Raw genomic sequence first — 21,647 nt, 5'->3', positions numbered from 1 at the left:
CCAATGAAAATGCTTAAAATAAATTGAGAGCAATGCGAGCTATGGATATAGATATGAATCGAGTAGGTTGGTTAAGGGAATAAATGCAATTTAATGATATCCTAGTTGAAACTGATTGGCAAGTTTGCAGGGGTAAGGTGGCTACAGCTGGCCCAGAAGATTTAACTGAATGCAGGTTTGAGGAGCCTTTCTCTTGCAGAGAACATTAGTGACGTTACTCTGTGAACAGAGAACATGGGAGGTGCATAAAAGCAAGAGAAGACTAGAAGATGTGGCTACTCCACATAAATCTCGATGCATCATTCAGGCGTGTTTTCTACCACTTCCAGATGCTTGCCTGGATGCGACGGTGCCTGAGCACCAGGCTCTGATGCATCACCATGATCTCTAATCAGATTTGGTTGGAGGTTGCGGAGCCCAGCGATGGCACCAAGTACATCATTTGCTACGGGTTTCTTTGCGAATATACTAGCAGGGAATTGCTTCAAAATCCTGAAGCATTTGAGACGCCTAATTGATCGCTCAACATAAATCTGAAGTCTTGCCAGGCGACGCGAAGCTACTACCTCTGAACGACAGATCTGCGGCCGGCCTTTGGAAAAGCTTGTGAGTGAAACTTTGACACATGGTGGCAGCAGGTCACCTATGTTAATGCCACGGTCAGCGAGGACTTCATCGTCTTGCGTCAGGTGGCCTAAAAAACCACTGTCAAAAGTGATGAAACGATCGCTTGCACGGCCACTATACGGTATTGACATAAACTTAATAAACCCACTTCGTGCAATGACGAAGAATTTTGGCCGTATTGCGCGATTTGTAGGAACTAAGTTCTATTTCTCCTGTGCAGCTGCCCAGGTCTGTCAATGAAAATTTCGAAATAGTCCACAATACAAGTTACGGAGTAATTCTCCTCAAAAACATTGGGCAGTGTGCTCCATATTATTGCTCTTGGGCCCCGCCGCGGTGGCTCAGTGGCTACGGCGCTCGGCTGCTGATCCGAAAGACGCGGGTTCGATCCCGGTCGCGGCGGCTGAATTTCGATGAAGGCGAAATTCTAGAGGCCCGTGTGCTGTGCGATGTCAGTGCGCGTTAAAGACCCCAGGTGGTCGAAATTTCCGGAGCCCTACACTACGGCGTCTCTCATAGCCTCAGGCGCTTTGAGACGTTAAGCCCCAATAAACCAAACCAAACCAAACCAAACTATTGCTCTTGGCAGCCAGAACACTAAGTACTCTCTGGTAAACTTTGCAAGTTCTGTTAGAATGAAGCAGAAAATCCTGCTAATGGTGGCCGTGGATGCACCAAAACGTAAGGCGAGGTCATTAAGCAATAGGCCAAGACGCAGCCGCATCAGTGTAAGTAGGATTTGGCCCTCAAAGGGCGTGGTGAAAGGGCTCTTCACAATAGTGGAAAGAGTGTGAACCAGTTCGTCAAATGCTACTTTTGACAGACCTGTAAAGAATAGGAAGTGACTGAAAGAGTTGAGTATGCACTGAAGATAGTCTGGAGAGCACTGTCTGCAGTGACTGGGGCCTGCTCGCGAGTGGTTGCACACACATGGTCATGAACAACCGCTGGTTCCTCCACTTGAGTTGCTTTTTCATAAGTTTCGGCAATCTTTCAACTGCATCCACAGGCCAAGCAGCGATCAACAAGATTCTGAGCTCCTTCTCTCCTGCCCAACGAAGGATGTGGATGAAAGTGAGACAATATTTAGCACGGTGGTCTGCGCTAACAGGCACGCAGGATAAAATGACCATGCTATGCAAGGGTTACACTACAGAGATATGACTTGAGTGTTCTGACTGTATAAATGTGGGCTGCATCGCACTCCTGTAGCAACTTGCAGAAGTACTGAAAGCTTTAAAGGGACACTGAGGAAAAATTGAAATTCGCCTCTATCGATAAGGTACTCTGTTCTAATCACAAAGAGATTATGATAAGCGAACACTGAGCTTTTATGAATGGGAAAAAAACTAAATACAGGGGTCACCATCATTGGCCGACAATATACAGAGTTGTTCTCAGTAGCCCGTTCAACACTGCTAATGCAGCAAAAATGCTGTAATGCAGCTTACAGCAGACGATGAACCTGTGCACTGGAATGGCTGTACATACACTGACTGAAATCAAGGCTGCTCTCATGTGCATTGCTTTTCGTTTCAAATTGCACAGCAGGAAACCCCAAGCATTGTGAAAAAAGCTAAGTTCCAAACATACATAGCTGCATGTGGCAACCGGAATCTGATGGGAAAAAGAATGAAAAGATGGTAATTGCTTTATTGAAATGCAGATTGTGTACGCCTGCAGAAATAGGCATAACTCCTGCGCTCATGGCAGCATGAGATGCACAATCTGGGTCGAAGCCATGAATTGTAACTAGGCTGGTCGTATATGAGCGGTTGCAAGAAATTTTAATGCTATTTGAACATGAGATGCCAAATTTGGCAAAATTAGTAAGGAAGCTCACAGTGAGCATTTCATGACAGCAGCAACTTTATTTGTAAACAGATTCTGCTGTTGAAATCCTTAACCCTTTCACACGCTATTCTTTTTTCTCCACTCAAATGAAACAGTACTACCAAAAATGCATCTTCAAGCATTGACGAAGACAGTTCTCAAGTGCAAAATACTAGTAGAGGTGTTATTATGGAAACAGCAACAATAAATTTATGCAACTTATAAACGATTGTGGGTCTAATTTCTATTTCGAAGGTGCATATTACGCTTGAAATTGTAAAAAAAAATTGATGTCATTAATGGCGGCAAACAATATTTGCACAAAAATTGTAGACGGCGTGCTACCCCGCTGACGAGATCGCTGCATATTTGTTTACTTCATTCACTGTATGGCACAGACACCACCTTATTTGCGACATGAAGGATGCAAAATTCACTTGGAATGAAGAAAGCACTGCTAAGTGCAGCACACTCTCAGGTAAAGCAGCAATATCCGTAGCATACCACAGGATTAAACTGTGCATGTAATTAGTGAAAGCAAACGTGCATGTTTTGCACACAAGACAGACTAGCATAAAAGCACGTAAATGAGAACACATAAAGGATAATTCACACCACTTTACTGTACCTATGTGACAGATCCTCCGTTGCAGTGGTGATGGGCACGTCATCATAAGCTGCAGCACTCTCTTCATCTTGCTCGCCTAATGAATGCTGCATGCCCCTTTCCTTTCATGACAAAGATTGAGCTGTTAAGCACGCCCCTGGCTCCAAAGTTGTGACGTCGTGCCCCCGTCGTGCCCTGTTCCCTTGTGGTGAACAGTGTAAAGAACTGCACAGTATGAAAATACAAAACAATAAATAAACTGCAGTTCAGAACAAACTCCAAAAGCCATACCGGTGTTCCAAGGTGCAGTGTTGGGTATGCATTGTCTTTAATGAGACGCCCATCAATGAAATGAACTGAGCATACCTGCAAGACATGTGTATGAAGGCCACATTAAGTTCTGACAACCAGTGCAAGCGGACTACGTCAAACACCACACATTGAAGGAAATATGTAATATGTTCATTCTAACTAAACATGTAATATGTCGATTTCATGCAACTGTCCAGGCACTGCACTTCTGCTTTGTGCTCTTCAAAAATATTTCACCATAATATTTTCTCAATGCATATTTGAGAAGTTTTGTTTTCTATAAACCGGGGCACACAAGAAATTTTTTCAACCGGCGTCTGCACCCACTCAAGAATAGCTCAACAGCATTCATCGGCTGTGCGATGCCAAAATTCATTGCCAAAAAAAAAATACCAAAACAATGCCTGGAAAGCTTCTGGTCGGATCCTATCTCACATGCGCAAACACTCGCATTTCCTCGTTGTGGCGAAAATGAAATGCGGCCAGCAAGGCATGTTCGCGTAAATATTTAGAAACGAGAAGGTAGAGATAAGGTATTTACAGTGAAACTGATTTACGCTTCAAGCGCGAATGCACAGCCGACTCGAAAGGCACCGACTAAATGCGGACATGCACATCAGCCCGTTAGCTCGGTCCTAGATTACATTATATTTACCATTAAAAGAGCAGGCTCTAAGTCATACTACCCTACTCTCAGATTAACATTGAATGCAAGGTGACTGAAACGATACTAGCAAACGAAAACCTCCCGTCAGACCGTGTACAGAAATTCGTTTCAACAGCGGCTTGGGGGTGCGATCACTGACGGCTGCCAGCGTTACAGGTACCGTCAACAAACGACCCGAGCAACTGGAGTTTCACTTTTATCCTGTGTACTCACCCTAGCCGATTAGCCGGGGTAGAAGTCTTTCCTCTGCAGGTTAGCGATCTAATGCTGTCGAATCAACTTGTTCTTCTCTCCTTGCGGAAATCTGTGCATCGGAAATCTGTGCACCGCGGACAATCTTCGTGATGTTGAGGCCCGTGTGTTTCGCAAACAGATATGTTCCCAGCCTTCAAATCTTCGTCGCAGTTCTTGCAACCGAACACGGAACATGTTTTGCCCCTACTTTTCCACATTTTGGCCGCAAAGCGATGCGGATACAGCGGCGAAGTTAGCAGCCCGTAGGCACCAGCTGCTGTCGTCTGAGATCCTGTAGGCCACTTATGTCGAGACGGCGGTGGCGCCGCGAGCACCAACTAAGCAATCTGCTCTCTGTAAACGGTCTATAAAAGGCCGCGTCTTGCAGAGAAGTCCCCAGTCGCCTGCGAACGCTTTGGAGTGGCTACCCACTGAAATTTTATCGTACGTCTTCGTTGGACTACGCTCCTGACTAAGAGGCTTTCGTTATGTGCTTCAGTAAGTATAATCGGTACATATTCATAGCTGACTCACAGTAGCAGTGAAAGATTTTCGGCGGTGCGCGTCTATGTAAGCCTCAATTCTGGTTCCTTGATTCGCAGGTGACAGTATGGAGGACGCCGGTTATTACAGCGAGTGGGTAAGCAGCGTCGACGACCTGATGCTCCAGGACACACCACGGTCGTCTACGCCACTGCCGAAAAGCCGGCACGATTCCCAGGAGCAGTCAAATCCGTCCAGTTCGTGGGTGTCTTCCACAGTTCCTTGCACGTACTCGTGCGACGCATCAGTGATCAGCTCCGGGTCCTGATCCATTCTCTGTCCGCCGTTGCGACCAAAGAAAATCTCCGTTGAAGAATCTGTGTCTCGCTGCCGTCGGAGCCTACAATTCTCTGACGGTTGCAGGCATCATGACAAAGGCGGGCGCGATGATTCCGAGGAGTTCCCGTCAAGCACTGGTGACGCGGAAGGCGCTCTTTTTGCTAATGAGTTGCAGGAATGAACCAGCGAGACGTCTTGGAGTTTTCTGGATAGCCTGGAGAACGACTCCGACCAGCTGCCTGCGCTCTTCCAGCGCTTCGCTGTCAACGCTTCTGCCTGTGCAGTTTGCCGTGAAAGGCAGCTCCTCCGCTTGCAGCGCGATCGGATCATACTGCCACGTATCATTGCAGTGTTCGTTCGTTCGTGCTGAAGGCCGCAGGAAAGGGGCGTTATCATTTTTGTTCTTGACGCGTGAAGCTACCGGACTAATCTCGATTCATGACTGCCATGACGAAGGGCATCTACGTTTTTCCAGATTGCTGTAGTTGATTTTGACCGGTTACCTCGGAGTTTCCTTGACGGCTTTAAGTTGAACTATGCAGCGAGCGGCGGGCATTCGTAGTTCCACAACTGACAAGCACGTTTTCTGCTTACGCCCTGTCGTGCTGTTCAGTTCTTTCACTGGCGCAAGTCAGCCCAAATAAATAGCTAAGTTTGCAAGTCGTGTTGCTGTCTTCCTGACCGCTCGACTGCCGTCACTGCGACTTGAAAATACGAGCCCTGAATCTCCCAGACACGTCTGTCGAGCTATAACGCACTTCTGGAATCTTCGGAAGCAGCGACGAGAGCTTAGAATCCTTGGAATAAGCTGCATTTGCATGGTAAGTGCACTATAGTTGCATAGCGTGCTTAATGCTTGCACACATTTTCTGTCGATGTTCTGGCTATGTATTCATGCGCTGCTTTATTATTATTTTCCTTTGTGACGTCGGCTTCATGCGCGACAGCTGCAGCGAAGTGCGCTTTATCCTTAGCCTGAGAGCGTAAGAATACCCTCGGTGTGAGCATGCTCCATGTGGATTCATCTATTTCAGTCGTGGGGAAGTTGTGCTGAGGGAAACGTATGCTCACACTGCGGTATATCCTGCAAAGTTGCATGTCCGGTAACCTGTGCTTGTTATTTAATCCTAATCCACCTTTTTTGTTATTCTTTTTCCATTGTAGCCGACATTTCGTGCTTCTCGCTGCTTGACTGAAGCGAAGACTTCGTCGAAGCCTTGGTCCAGAAGTCGCCTTAATATTCTTTAGCCTGTAGCAATGTTAATAAACTGATTTTAGAGCGCAGCTCTTTGGCGTCCGTTCCTGGGTTTCGCGTCGTCGTCGGCGTCGGCCTCGTAACCAGCTCCGCCCCCAATGTCACGCTTTTCAATTGGTCGAAATGCTCGTGACGTCACAGTGCGCGAATTTCAAATGGGGCGAATTGTACTTTGGCTAGTAACCATGCAACCAATCAAAGGGATCGTATAGTGATGCTGCAACTAAGTTGGAATGAGTTTAGTTAATTGCTTAATTAATCAATTAGCCTAATTAATATAGAGGAGAATGAAGAGGTCAGAAGAAAAGAAAAGACGCGCGCCGCAGCGACAACAGCGTCCGCGGAAGGAGACGCTGCTGAAAAAAACATAAGTACGAAGCCGCGCTCCCTCCACCACCACGCACTTCCCCACTCAGTAAGACGTTGCTCGTTTCATATACGTTGTGTCGAACATCCTAGGCAGTTCCAACAATTGTCAGGTTAATGACAGAACACGATGGATAGAAATACAATAATATAAATATGAAATAGCCTAACTAACCTTTCTAGTTAGACCGCATAAATCAATAAAACCGAGAACAAAATTGGTCGAGTTGGGGAATCGAACCAGGGTCTCCGGAGTGCGATACGAGCACGCTAGCCACTCCGTAATGCCAGCTGAAGGGTTTGGAATGAACAAAGGCGCGTCTAGCTAATACGGCGTCTTCGTTCACTCCCATCTTCCCCCTTTCCCTTACGGCGAGGTGCAGGTGTCCACCCAGATATGCGAGAGAGAGAGATACATTTCCTTTCCTCAAAAAATAAATTTACCGTCCAGCAAGGCGTACAGCCGAATTGGCGATGGCGTTCTGTGGACTCCCTGGCAGCGTTGCAAGACGCTGTCGCGTTCCACTCTTACAGGCGAAGCTTAACATGTTAACCACACATCAGTAACACACGCAGACAGCCAATGGACGCGTCATTCGCTGGCAGCACTCGATTCATCATTCACAACCACATTCTTAACGTACGCTCCCTTGCCGCACATGCCAAGGACGTACACCACGATCACATTCTGTGCCATTCCTCTGTACTTTGCTTTGCTGAAACCTGGATGGATCCCGAAGAGCCTCTCGAAATCATAGATTTCCTATACTGCTGTGGTGCTCGCAGAGACCACAACAGAGCGGCGGGAGTCGCTATCTACTTGCGCACAGGTCTCTCTGCAATACCAGTCGAAATGTTTGGCACGTCACATGAAGTTGGCGAACTGTGCGCCGCAAAGTTGCCCAACGGCTTGCTGGTAGTAGCTGCCTACTTCGCCCCTACCGCACTCACGAAAGACGTCGTGCACTTCCTGCAACTCGCATTAACCGTCCATCGATCCACACCGATGTTAGTAGTGGGGGACTTTAATGTTGACATAAAGACAAACAGCAATTTCCTAACACTTATGCGGGAGAACATCCCGTTCCTCTCGCTCGTAACGCGTCCCACGGCTGTGACAACCTCGCGAGGCACTTGTATAGATCTCGTCTTTGAGAATCAAGCATTGGTGTACCAAGTCGAACATATATCAGTCAATTTCTCCGACCACAAAGCTTCCTTCATGACTGCCAAGAACTGTTAGTGGAGTCTTTGTTAAAGGAATACGTGTGAAAAATAAAAAAAAAATTCTGTGATAGCGCATACATGTGTTGCTCGATTTCTTTGCCTCAATCTATCGAAAAGGTGAAACAGCTTATTTGCTGCGCTCAAATTTCGCATTAGGAAGTAACGTAATCGTCGGTAATTTTTTTTTTCACTTCGTACTGCTGTGGGTTCTGCGTCATGCTATCTCCAATCCGTTTCCGCCTGAATCCGGCATAAGGTCTTGCCGACGGGGCTCATCGAGAGCGGAAAAGGGGATGGTGATGCGAAGGATTTCTGACTCCCCAAGTTCGGGTGGTACTTTACCCTTATACAAGCTACCTAATGATTCGTAACGCCGCTCGGCTGCTGACCCCAAAGACGCGGATTCGATCCCGGTCACGGCGACTGAATTTCGATGAAGGCGAAATTCTAGAGGCCCGTGTGCTGTGCGATGTCAGTGCACGTTAAAGAACCCCAGGTGGTCGAAATTTCCGGACTCCTTCACTGCGGCGTCCCTCATAGCCTGAGTTGCTTCGGGACGTTAAACCCCAATAAACCAAACCGTAACCATTGTTTTTCGGAGGTATTAGGAAGGTGATGAAGGTGCATAAACTATCGGGACGCTTCAACCGCCTTAGTTTTTTAAACGGGGATGCTGCTACACCAGGTGAGTTTTTATTTCTGCTAGCGAGAGCTGGGCGCTATTTTGCAAGTGTAAGTGCAACATTCGTGTACGGCACAGCGGAAGATTTATAATTTCATAAATCACTACGTGCGAACAATGTTGATGATTGTGGGTAATATATTAGAGCTGGAATGCCAAATGAGACGAGCTTTCACACAGGAAAGCCTACTTGGATATGGCAGCACAGTCACGTGTCTATCACAGTTACCATGCAAGAAAGTCATCTGCCTCCCAAACCTGTGGCTGTTCCGAGTTGTGCCTGATGTTTCCCTTGAGCAACAATTCCTTACCTAGAAATGAATAAAGCTAGTGTTCTGCTTTACTTATCTTATGCTTTTTGTGCGTATTCAAACTGTATTATTCTATTTAGCTCCCGCGATCGCAATATAATAATTTTTGGTATGAAAGTGGAATTCGATAGCATGATATTTGAGGTTTTTCCCTTGTTTCTTTGGAATTGTCGGTCGATAAGCCGTCATATTGGAACTGCTAGCTGCAGTAGCGCATATCCGCCATTGTGTTCCGGTGCCGAAATTATATACATCGAATTTTATTGTTATTCATCACGACTGCTGTCTAAAAACCAGGTTGCTAACAAAAACCCGCCGGACATGTCATGACGTCATGAGGTGACGTGACCTCTTTCGACCCATCAGGGCATGTTGTGATTACGTAAAAAGATCACTCTACCTCCTTCAAGCAATCAGCCTATTTTCGTCTCGCATATCGGCGGTTTTTTATGTGACGCATTAGCAAGGGTCTGAGCAAGCGGCTTTTGTGTCGCAGCTAGTCGCTAGAGAGCGAGAGAGAAAAACGGTTAAAGCTTAAAATGGTTGGGCGGGCCTTCATTCCAGAAGCTTATGGCTTTGGCCGCTGTTCTTGCCCGGTTCACCAACGAATGCTGGCCTTCAGAATGAGCTGGACAGCGCCGCCTATCAGTCCTCAGTTGCAGGGTTATTGATTCTTTGTGTAGTTGAGTTTTTGTGACATGCCCATACCATACGGTATAAGTCAGCCACTTCACTGCAGAAGGCACAATGCGGTTCGTACGAATTTGGAAACATATCGCTGAATTTGACTGCATTTATATAAGTTTTAAATTGCCATATCCTTAAAGTGACCCCTTGTGCAGTAATGTTTAGAAATATTACTAAACATGGGCATTCAAAATACTGTAGATGAAATTACTGAATCCTATTCGATATCGCAGAGGATAGGGCTATCAGGAAGAAGGACAAAAATTGACGTACTCGATACACTAGTGCTCGAATGCCTTTGGTCTACGGGATATCATAAGAAAAAAGAAAGGCTAATCTCAAAGAGAAATTTGCGGGCGCTATGGTACGCCAGTTAACGACAGCACCAGCCGTTCTGTTGCAAAGGATGTGGCTTGGGGCGTCGGCTTCTGAAGCCGTGCAAGCCGCCAGGCAGGCCTTGCGGGAGGAAAGTAGGCGAGAGGCTGCGCGTCGTCCAGCAGCGAAAGAACGTATGGTGCGGTGACTCTCGCCTACTAGGAGTCCTAAAATGCTCGGCGGCTTTTCTGCAAAGCGCCTCAGCTTTGTCGTTACAGCATCTGGTACATCAATTTATGCTCTTGAGTCTCGGGGATTACGCGTCTTTTCAAGTTCCTGATCGCGCTCCGTGTAAATACGGTACAGTTGCTTTGGGTACCGGGGCACAAGGGATTTCATTTAGTGAGGTTGCAGATTCCTTAGCAAGGGCCTCTGCCTGCGGCTCAATTGGTGCTGCCCTGCCACATTCTGCATACACAGCTGCGCTCAGGTTTCCGCAGCTACACAATGTTGGAGGAATTTGCTGCCTCGGCTCTTACATCATCTCCCGGATATCAGCATCTGCTGAATTACTGGAGTAGCAAAGACTGGCGCTCGCAGAGACTGGAGGTCTCTTTCACGCTTTTGGGTTGCTGGGTTCTTCTGCTAAATTTCTACCTTCACAGATCTCGTCTGGCGGCTTCCCCACTCTGCCCATTTACTGCCGAACCTGAGACAATGGATCACTACCTGCTGTTCTGCCGCCGCCTCTCTTCTTTGAGGAGGCGTCTACTAGCAATTCCGTTCCACAAGTTCGGCCTGCCTGTGTCCACTGCTTTTGTTCTTCCCATTGGCGCTTCTTTGCTTGGAAGAAGCAACGAGAGTGTGGGCTCTGCTATGTAAAACTTCCTTCTGGAAACACTGAGACTCCCATTCTAGAGGTTTTTTTTTCTTTCTCCTCTCCGCTCTCAGTCAGTGCGAACTTCAAACATTACATGCGTTATATTCAAATTTGCACATAAAGCTATTGTCCCGTCTTCGATCTCCTAGTTAACAGGTCCCCTGTCGTTGCGTCACTTAGTGTGTCAGCCTATATCCAATTACTACTCATATTTCTCCCTTTAACGCTCCTGTTTCCAGCAATTCAGCGCCTGTGTCGTGGACACCCCCCGTAGTTGGTATGTGGCATCTTCATTTGAAGCCAACCAACCAACCATATGAACATTAGCAAGACACCAGAACAAAAGACGCGAAAGACTTTCACTGGGGCCAGACATCAAGCTGCCATGGTATATGAACGGCTTGCTTGTGTGGTTGTGCACTTGACCAACTTAAAAAAGAGCGTATTTTATGTTGTTGTCACCGTGTGCTTTGTTCTTTGTCTTCGTCAAATACAGCGCTCCCGTGATTTCGCCTCGTGCACGAGCCAGTGCTCGCAACGAACGTCGCGGTGCTCGCGGTGAACCGAACCTCGCTCGACGGCTCGGTCCAGGCGCACTGGTGGCAGCTGGCTGGAACTGGCATGTAAGTCGGCGGCAGGACGCAATGGCTGGCAGTGGCGGCAGCCTGTGGCCCAAATTCCCGCAAGACTGAAGCGGCGGGCACGCTTTCGCCTCTTTAGTGGTGCATTTGACACCCAGACCATTGGCAGCTCCTCCCTGCTACTGCTCAGCGAGCGTCCACTGTCTGCACGTAGGCCCGTTGTGCTGTAAGCGGTGCGGGCAGGGCACTATTATTTTTATTTCTTTTGATGGCCCACACTAAAGCTTGTCTGCACGTAGGACTCGTTCCTCAGCCTTTGGGTTCGCGTGTTACGAGGGGTTTTCTGCAGCCTGAACAGTTGTTCTTCATGTCGTAACGGCAGGGGCTGGGCTCGGGGCTCTGGGGAATATAAGATTTGGTGACATGGTCAAGGCTAGCGCGTAGGATATCTGGGAATCATTTAGAGCGCTACTTCTTCCTGAGTTGAGCTGCGACAGCGCAAGCGGCAGCGCGAACGAGAAGCACAGCAGCGGATGAAAGTACGGCGGTAGCGAAGAGAGCGCGAAGATGAAGGAGGAGGAGGGTCGAGTTCCGGCGAGAGCGCTGGTTGAGGCACGCACACGCAGGTCTCTTGGGTAACGAGGAGGTCCACTCCCTCGCCCGAGGTCTCACTTTACGGGCCGGAGTTGGACCCCCCTCCGCCATCCCATGAGCGTCTGCTTACCTTAAGAGATATCCTTACCCACTACCGAGATACCCGGCGCGTTTACGCACCGCCGGCTCCCTCCGTAAACCTACCCCAGGCCTCCCACTGATGCCGACTCCAGGCCCGTACTGCTCCCTACCCTGTTCTCCCTCATTCCCGCTGCCCCGATCAGTTCCTCTCCTCCTGTAACTTCTGCGGGAAACCGGGAGACTTTCTTCACGTCCTCCTAACGTGCCTTACCATCCCACAGCTTTCATACCCAACCACGGCGGAATGATACAGGGAGGCTCTCCTGGCCAACTCCGTTGCTGCTGATCAGCGCCGGATAATTACCGACGCCCGGAAGCGGATAGCCCTCCAAGGGCTGTCCTTTGTCCTGTAAGGGCAGCCCCCTTAGGGTTGCCTCGTCCCATGTGAGAGGGGAGGAGAGAGGGTGGGGTTTTCCCCTTCTTCATTGTTTGTCAATAAACTTTTTCCGCGGCCAAACGCCGCCGCCGCCGTTTGGCATTGCATTTTCCTTATGCTATCGAGTATCGTTCAAATACATCGACAAATGCGCTCAAATTTCGCAGTACCGTTTATCTTAATCATTGAGCGATTTTTTACCTTTGACTGCAGCTCTTTTCCTTAAATCCGCCTGGGTGCCTTGTGCGATAGCGCGTGCAATGCATCTTTTCATTATTTTGTCTCGTTATTCCTCAACCTGCAACGTTGTATTTCGCAGCACTCTTGGCACGAAGGAACTCGTGAGAGGGACTCGCAACGGCATGGACAAGCAGCAGGCTGCCACGAGCAGCTCGGAAGATTGCGTGGAAGAATCGTAAGCGCCCAGGCTACTTTTGGCCAATGTTTTCGTTTCTTTCGTGTTGTGTGTGGCGATGGAGGCGAAATTCAAGAAGCCCGTGTGCTGTGTGATGTCAGTACAAGGAAATGGCTATGTTGCCGGCAGTCGGTGGAATAGCCGAAGAGGATGCCGGCCGCGTCGTCTTATTGGCTCGATGGTGTCACGAAACATGCGCAGCAAAGTTAAGAAGCACGAATACAGTGCTACGTTCCATCGGTTCTGTGACAGTGGATTTGCACGACTTTTGGGGACGCAAAAGACAGAAATTCACAGCCCCTGTCGAAAGCAAATTTTTCGCTCAACCACGCTTAGCTGAGCTAAACTGCAACCATACTTCAGGAAAGGGAAATGCGTACTGCCTGACTTCTTGGCGGATACCCCAACCACGCCGTGAGGGGAGGGATGAGAAGGTGAACGAACAAAGGAGATGGTGCCTTCGTTAAGGGCTCCGTGCACTTTGACGATCTGAAATGCGCGAGGCGAAAGCCTTTCCACTCAACTTTGGCTGCTACTGTTTATGCATCTGATGAGTAAGTAGTCATGCCTGGTTAATGATTAACTATTAATGACTGGTTAGTGATTAGTTAGTCATGACTAATTTGTTGATGACTAACTAGTCACGATTGATCAACTGATCAAATGGTTGGTTTACGACGAACTAGTCATGACTAATTAGTCGATGACTGGTTAATGACTAGTTAGTCATGACTTCGACTAGTAACGACTAGCTATGATTTTCACTTCAATATGTAACGGACGGACGAACAGTCATGGCTGCGAATATGCGCTGTTAAAGGCTTTGGCCTTACATTAGCTGCGCACGTCACGCGACGCCAGCGAGCCAATAAGACGACACGGCTGGCATCCTCACTTTCGGGTATTCTGCCGGCTGCTGGCAACATTGGTACTTCCTTAATGATACTTATACCATGCGTATCAACTACTGGGCTGGATTGGCACAGATATCGATTGGCTGGACAGGATGTCAATTTCTGATCGCTGATGACAGCCTGCGCAGGACCTTTGCAGCGTAAGTGAATTAATAAAAAGGCGATAGCCCGACGTTAATCCGGTTTAAATTAGAGAAATCGGCCGCCAGGGCGATAATTAGAAGTTTCCAAGAACACTCGGAACGTGTAGATCTAGTTCCAGCTGTACAAATACGAGTTCAGATTCCTCCTCTGTGCACCTCTAATTTGTACCTATAGTTTCGATCCGTTGTATATGTGCCAGTATAGCGAACATTTGAATAAAATATGGGGGCCGCACTTTTGGCGCAGAATGTTTCAAGCGATGTCAAATGACTTGGCACGTTCCTGAGGATAATATCAGTAATTGAGATGCAGCTCAAAATATGTGCGGAATTGGCAACTACAACCTTACCCGCCCCCAAACTTTGCATTCCGAAGACCTTCAGACGGCCCTAACGGCTGAACCGGTTGTCACAGGGGGTTCCAGATGGTTTCAAACGATTTGTCGTGTTGTGATGCACATGTCTATAAAATTTATTAGCTGATATTACAAGGAAATATACCGGACATAAGAAAGGTGGCTTATATTGCAATAGTAGTAAAAAATCCATGAGGTAGATGGCGTTGCTTGTGTCTTAGAAGGGAGGTTTCTGGAAAGGAAACATCCGTGGATGTTTGGATTTGGTCTTCTCCACCTTTGCTGAGCACACCGACGTAAACACTTGAAGCTTCCGTAACTAACGCTTTTAAGTCCAACACTGAGGCAGTGTCGGTGGAGGATGTTTTCTTACTTTACTCCCATTTTCCTCCGTTCCCTTACGGCGCGGTTGAGGTGTCCACAAAGAAGTGAGACAGTAACTACACCATTTAATTTTCATTTGTAGGTCACTTTTAGAGGGGCGGTTTATTGACAAAATACATTGTTTGACTTATCTCGAAGAAAAAAAATGGAATGGGGGGTGGGGGCGTGCTTATTAGCGCTGTGTATTTCGTGGACTTCGCCAAAGAAAAATAGAATTTGTATAAATATCCCAAAGAAAACTTCTCGCTGGAAGATGCGCCCCCGCTCCCCCACCCCCCTAGTCCGCCAGTGGGCTAATGGCGTCTTTCTAAACTAAATTTCTTGTTTGAGAGTGGAAAGGTGGGACTGCAGCTCTTTTCCTCCAATCCACCCTTCATGCCTTTGTGATAGCGCATGCATTACATCTTTTGATTATTTTGTCTCCTTATTCCTCACCCTGGAACGTCACGATTCGCAGCGCTCTTGGCACGACGGAACCCGTGAGCGCGACTCGCTGCGGCATGGACGAACAGCAGACTACCACGAGCAGCTCGGAAGAATCCGCCGAAGAATCGTGAGCGCTCGGGCTACTTTTAGCCAGTGTTTTCGTTGCTTTCGTGTTGTGTGCAACGATGAAGGCGAAATTCTAGAGGCCAGTGTACTGTGCGATATCAGTGCAGCGCCCGCATTTTGATGGAGGCAGAGTGCAAAAGTCTCACGTTGTGTGTACGATGTCACTGCATATCAGTTCAGGAGCACAGACCTTTGGGCTAGTTGGTTCATAGCAGACACGTACAAGCGCTAAAAAACACGGACAGAGAAGAGACTTGGACAACACGAGCGCTTACTTTCAACTGAAGGTTTATTGATACACAAGAACAATTTTATACACCTTGCTGCATGACGTCAAACTGATAGCCCTGCCGACATCACGTGGCTGCTCCCAAAAACATTATTTCCTTTTTAGTCAGTGTGACAGATAGTGCGCTGACGCAGGATGGACCGGCTTTTCTAATCAAATCTGCCTCTATTATCTCTCTCACATCCTGACAACTATGTTTGGCCACAATCTTGCATGCGCTGAAGACAGGTTTACATGGTTTCTTATTCTTTACAGCACAATCATGACAATGTTCAGAAAGATTACCGTCTCTATAATTGCCTACGTACTGTCAGTCATGCAAAAGGCGCAAGCGGTATCTGGGAAGAAACTACGGTTGGCAGGCAAAGCTCTGTGTAAGAAACTTAAAGGTGCACTGAAGAGGATTCTGAACTTGTCTTTTTGCCGCGGGAACTCGATCTACACGTTCCTAGCATTCTTAGAAACTGCAACTTATTGCCCTGTATGACCGATTTCCCTAATTAAATCGAATTAACGTCCGGCTCCCGCCCTTTTTTTTGAATTCTGCCTCGTACGATGGGCGGAGTCGACCAACGCGTGAAGTTCCTTTCAGCCAGCTCCGTGGAGGCTTTGCTTTCGCTTTATTTTGTTTTTTAGGTTTCCATGAATAAATAGTTTCATTCGCAGATAATATAGCCGCAAAATAAGCCCGCAGAAATAAAAATACGTGCGGACTATTTGCTATTACGGACTACTACGTATTACTCCGCCGATGGCAGAGCGGCAAGCCGCCACGAGACTGGGTGAAAGGCACTCCACGCGTTGGTCGACTCCGCCCACCGTACGAGGCAGAATTCAAAAAAAAAAGGCGGGAGCCGGCCGTTAATTCGATTTAATTTGGGAAATCGGCCATACAGGACAATAAGTCGCAGTTTCTAAGAATGCTAGGAACGTGTAGATCGAGTTCCCGCGGCAAAAAGACAAGTTCATATTCCTCTTCAGTGCACCTTTAACCTTGAAAGATTAGCGAAAAACATTGAAAAAAGCAATGCTGTTTTTTTTGCAGTTCCTGTTCACCGCTAAAACACACAAAGTGGAGTGTCCCCTAAGGGTGATTGTATCGGAAAATGGCACGTGGCAAAAATCAGTCGCAGTCTTCCTGCAGAGCAAACTAAATCTTTTAACGATTGACGATCCCTTTCAAATTCGGTCCTCTGAAAAAGTTTTGGAGTTCTTGGAGGAGAATCACGACAAAGGTTTTCTGGCCTGCTCTTTTGACGTAAAGGATTTATACTACTCCGTGCCACAGGAAAAACTCCTCAGATGTGTGGAAGAGTGCATTGATTGTTTTGGGTCGATAGCTTTTCAAAACGCAGCAGGTTTGTCCGTAGAAGGCTTTCTGTAATTGCTTCCATTTTATCTCAGGTCAACTTACATTGAATGGAATGACCAGGTTTTCATTCAAAAGCAAGGGGTTTGTATAGGTTCTTGTATTGCCCCAGTTCTTAGCGATATAGTTTTAGCTCATTGTGACAGAGTCGTTTCTGACCGCCTGAAGGTTTTTAACAATGTGACTGTTTTTAGATACGTCGATGATTTTTTAATTTTATTACAAGGGTGCAGTGATTTCTCGACCACTGTCAGTAAGCTTTTAGCCCTTTTTGGTGAGTGTTTTAATCCTTTAGTACTGACGCATGAAATTCCAAAAGATGGTATTTTACAGTTTTTAGATTTGAAGCTAATTTTCACTGACAAATCTACGTGTTGGGAGTACCATCCAAGAGCTAACAAACCCCTCTTACCGTTTCATTCATCTCATACAAAACTTGTTAAGAGAGCAATCGCTAAGCAATGCCTAAATAATGCACTAAAAAAATCGTGTTGCCATTCACTGAGCCATGGTTTCCAAAAGCAAGTGACGCGTCTTCAGTCAGCTGGGTATCCGACAAACATCATTGTATCTGTATCTGAAGGAATGTTAAAAACCGTAAAGAGAAAAGACAAGAACCAGATCGAAGCAAATGGAAACAGAACGGTAGTCATCCCCTATTTGCACAACACCTCCCATCGCCTAAAGAAGATTGCGAAACGCAGTGACGTCAGAGTAGTGTTCTCGGCGCCTGAGAAGTTGGAAAAACTAGTCAAGTTGACTAATCATTTTCTAAAGCCTAAAGAACCATGCGGTATCAAGCACCGGGATCCTTTTGTACCATGTGTTTCTGGTGTGGTCTATGACATTCCTCTATCGTGTGGCTCTAGGTACATCGGTCAAACTGGCCGATGTCTGAACGAAAGATTACTGGAACACAGGAGGAAGGTAGGCAATTATAGAGACGGTAATCTTTCTGAACATTGTCATGATTGTGCTGTAAAGAATATGAAACCATGTAAACCTGTCTTCAGCGCATGCAAGATTGTGGCCAAACATAGTTGTCAGGATGTGAGAGAGATAATAGAGGCAGATTTGATTAGAAAAGCCGGTCCATCCTGCGTCAGCGCACCATCTGTCACACTGACTAAAAAGGAAATAATGTTTTTGGGAGCAGCCACGTGATGTCGGCAGGGCTATCAGTTTGACGTCATGCAGCAAGGTGTATAAAATTGTTCTTGTGTATCAATAAACCTTCAGTTGAAAGTAAGCGCTCGTGTTGTCCAAGTCTCTTCTCTGTCCGTGTTTTTTAGCGCTTGTACGTGTCTGCATATCAGTTACCGGTCCTTCGGTTGTCTCTGTTAATCCGGAGTCATACTCTACGGCACCTCCTTCTCTCTTCCCTCTTACACTACATACCTTCCCCGACGGCGTGGTTGAGCGGTCCACTGAGAGTGAGCCAGCTTCTGCACCTTTTCTTTCCTTTCTTTTCCTCAAAATTTTTTTGTGTATTTACTGCTCCTGACACCCCATCGAATGCATCCATGCACTGAAATCACGATGACTGAAACCTTTGGAATCGTAGCAGGAGCATTGAAATTGGTTTTTGAGGAAAGCAAATGGCTCAGTAACTGTTTGAAATATCTCGGTGGGCACCGGAACCGCGCCCGTAAGAGAAGGGATAAAGGAGGGAGTGAAAGAAGAAATGAAGAAAGAGGTGCCGCAGTGGAGGGCTCCGGATTAACTTCGACCACCTGGGGTTCTTTAACGTGCACTGATATCGCACAGCACACGGGCGCCTTGTGCGTTTCGCCCCCATTCAAATCTTGTTGCCGCGAGAGGGTTTGAACCCGGGTATTCCGGCTCAGTAGCCAAGCGTCCTAATGAATGAGCCACTGTGGCAGGTATGGGAGCATTGAAGTCTTTGCATGGTTTCAAGCAGATCACACAGGTTGGTAAATTGGTTGAGGAAAGGAAATGGCGCAGGATTTGTCTCACATATCTCGGTGGACACTTTAACCATCAAACAGGTTCCTCTTCAACATATGCAATCGAACATAGTTAGTTATTTCGCTTATATATTGTCTTGGGGGGAAATAAATTTCTAACGCATGCACTCCTGCATCCGGTAGGGAATCGTCCTTCCCACTGTCCTCGTTGTCGAATCCTTAGCCCCCTTGCACGTGTGTGCTGCGTTGAAACCGCCGCGGCCTCCTATTGCCTCTGCGCTTTGCCCTTCCCGTCGCCTGCCTCGAGGCCCACAGGCTCCACGTGGTTCGTGGGGAAGGGAAGCTGAGGAGAGGCACTTGCCAGGGGGAGGAAAGCGCGAGAAATTTCCTTCCCGGGTAATTGGAAAAACCTTCTCTGAAGCCGTAACTGCTCCGCCATTAGCTATGAACGTAACTGGACAAGGAAATGGCGCAAGCGTTCGTAATAGAGCGAGGTTTAACCACATGAAATTTCTCAAGAGACTACGGCACCTCTTTCTTTCTCTTTTCTTTCGCTCCCAACTTCCTCTTTCCTTAGGCGCGGTTGAGGCGGTCATCGAGATATGTGAGACGGATATTGCGCCATTCCAAAACCAATTTCAAAAGAGCTATCTCTATCCCTTTTGTATTTCTGACCACCGCGGCCGTTGTTACCATCGCTTATCGTTTGCGTGTCTCGTGAACTCCGCCTGTCACGTTATCTAGGGCGCTGTCGCCTGCTTTGTGGCGCTGTCGCCTGCTTTGTGGCGCCGGTCACAGACACTTTGGCGTCGCATTCCTTCGTGTGTTAGTGATGTCGGTGCCGCGACAGCTACAGTGGTGTTTGGCTTTGGGCTCGCGACCTTGGAAACTGACACTGCGAATATTGCAGCGAGACTCGCAGAGATATGACGGGAACCCCTACCTGCGCTCGCTTTCTCGGGAGCCACTGCTCATTTTGGCGCCGTGGATCATAAACTATGATTTATTCACTGCTATGATTTGATTCGGCACATCGTGGGTACTGATTGTGCAAGTGTATGCTAAGTGAATTCTATTGGTGTTCCATATATCGTCATGGACTCTAAAGGCCATTGCGTGATAGTGGTTTGCCTTGACGGGTTTACGTGAACGCTATACAATTTTTTGCAATAATATACGATGCTAAAGTACATAGTGCGCGCATTAAATTGTGTGCACTCACTGTGCACAAATTGATTCCTACGTATCGCATGAACAGTATGCACAGAATGATCGCACACGTATTGCTTGAATGATGCACGAACTGATGTACTTAAAATATGAGTTGCGCCGTTTGAGAGAAGCTTAACACCTCTGGTGCGCGGACAAATGTTATCTGTGTGTTAGGGAATGCTTAAACATAGACGTGTAATGTATATTGAGATACAGCCCTTTTAGTCTTAAAATAACGGGAAGGCCATGCTCGTCAATAAAACAGTCAAAAATATTTTCTGTTCTCCGTACATTGGCTCAGCGCTGCGCTTACCACTGCTGACCACCAGCGCAACCACTTTTAACCTGTGACAACACACAAAGAAATGGTGTGCGAAAACCTCAAGCGCGTGGCCGCGGCAGAGTAGGTGGACAGCGAAACATCGGCCCACCTGCCCTAGCGTGCCCGATTTTGGACTTGTCCACGCGTAAAGTAGATGCCATCGGAGAAGGAAAAAACTCAGGGTAGGCGGTTTCGTCACATTTTTTGGCGCCGCTCCCCACTGCTTCCCCCGCTACTTGGCTGCCGTTTCAGCGCCCTTGCGGATGCGCAGACGGAAATCTAGGAGACGACGCCGCTGCTCCTCGCGTTACTATTTGCTGCGCCGTCGGCCGAAAACTCCCAGTAGTCCTTGCGAAAGCGCGTGACTTCCGGCACGCTTTTTTGCGTGCAGCTCGGATAGCGAGGGCTCCTGAGCTTTCCTTCTTCCTCCATGGTATATGCCATGCGAACACCCCCTCACCCCCGTGTTTCGGTTATCCGTTGTCATGGGGATTGATACGCTGTTATTCGTCCGCCAACCGCTATGAAGGTAACTGAAGGAAGAACTGGCGCCAGCGGCTGTAATTCGCGGCCGCTGGATTGCATAGGAAATGTCACCCACCCCTGCCCTCACTATCCGAGCTGTACGCCAAAAATATGCCGGAAGTCACGTGTTTTCGCAAGGAGTACTGGGAGTTTTTGGCCGACGGCGCAGCAATAGTCACGTTGGCCGCAGTGGCGCAGTCTGTTGCATTATCTGCTGCGCATGCGCCAGCGCGCGGAGACGACGCCAACAAACAAGAGGGAGCACTCACGTCTAACTTCAAATAATGTGACCTAACGGCCTCTACTAATTTTTTTCCTTCCTTAATGCCATGCTCTGAACACTGTCATTTTTAAGAGCTTGAGCTGTTACGTTTGTCAAGGACGTGTCTGCTTGCACCGAAGGTCAAATTGACCGAAACAGTAACTATCTGAACACACTGTCACATAATAATAGTCGGCGAGTAGCGCCTTAACTCATACCTATACTTTCTATCCGTTATATATGTGCCAGTATAGCGACCATCGAAGTGGGACCCCCCCCCCCCCCTGGTATTACGACTTGCATGAAATTGGATCTGCCATCGAAACCTGAAGCACCTGAGTTGCGGCTAGTGGGAATAAAAGGGCAGGGAGCAGACAGGGAGAGGGAAAGAAGTGGGGGACCATAGAAGAAAGGATAGGGGAAGGGTGGCATTATGCACTTCACAACTTTTCATTTCTG

General features: G+C 47.6%; 2 pseudogenes; both read right to left on the bottom strand.

Annotated features, from left to right (window-relative positions):
* Positions 1 to 299: 299 nt before the first annotated feature.
* LOC149356940 (uncharacterized) lies at positions 300 to 1,405 on the bottom strand (annotated as a pseudogene).
* A 32-nt stretch (positions 1,406 to 1,437) lies between these two features.
* Positions 1,438 to 5,096, bottom strand: LOC149356939 (uncharacterized; annotated as a pseudogene).
* Positions 5,097 to 21,647: the final 16,551 nt, after the last annotated feature.

The sequence above is a fragment of the Amblyomma mixtum genome, chromosome 3 (genome assembly GCF_055824585.1).
Source record: "Amblyomma mixtum isolate Tamu chromosome 3, ASM5582458v1, whole genome shotgun sequence".
Classification (NCBI taxonomy): Eukaryota; Metazoa; Arthropoda; class Arachnida; order Ixodida; family Ixodidae; genus Amblyomma; species Amblyomma mixtum.
This window is presented reverse-complemented; position numbering and strand designations above follow the sequence as displayed.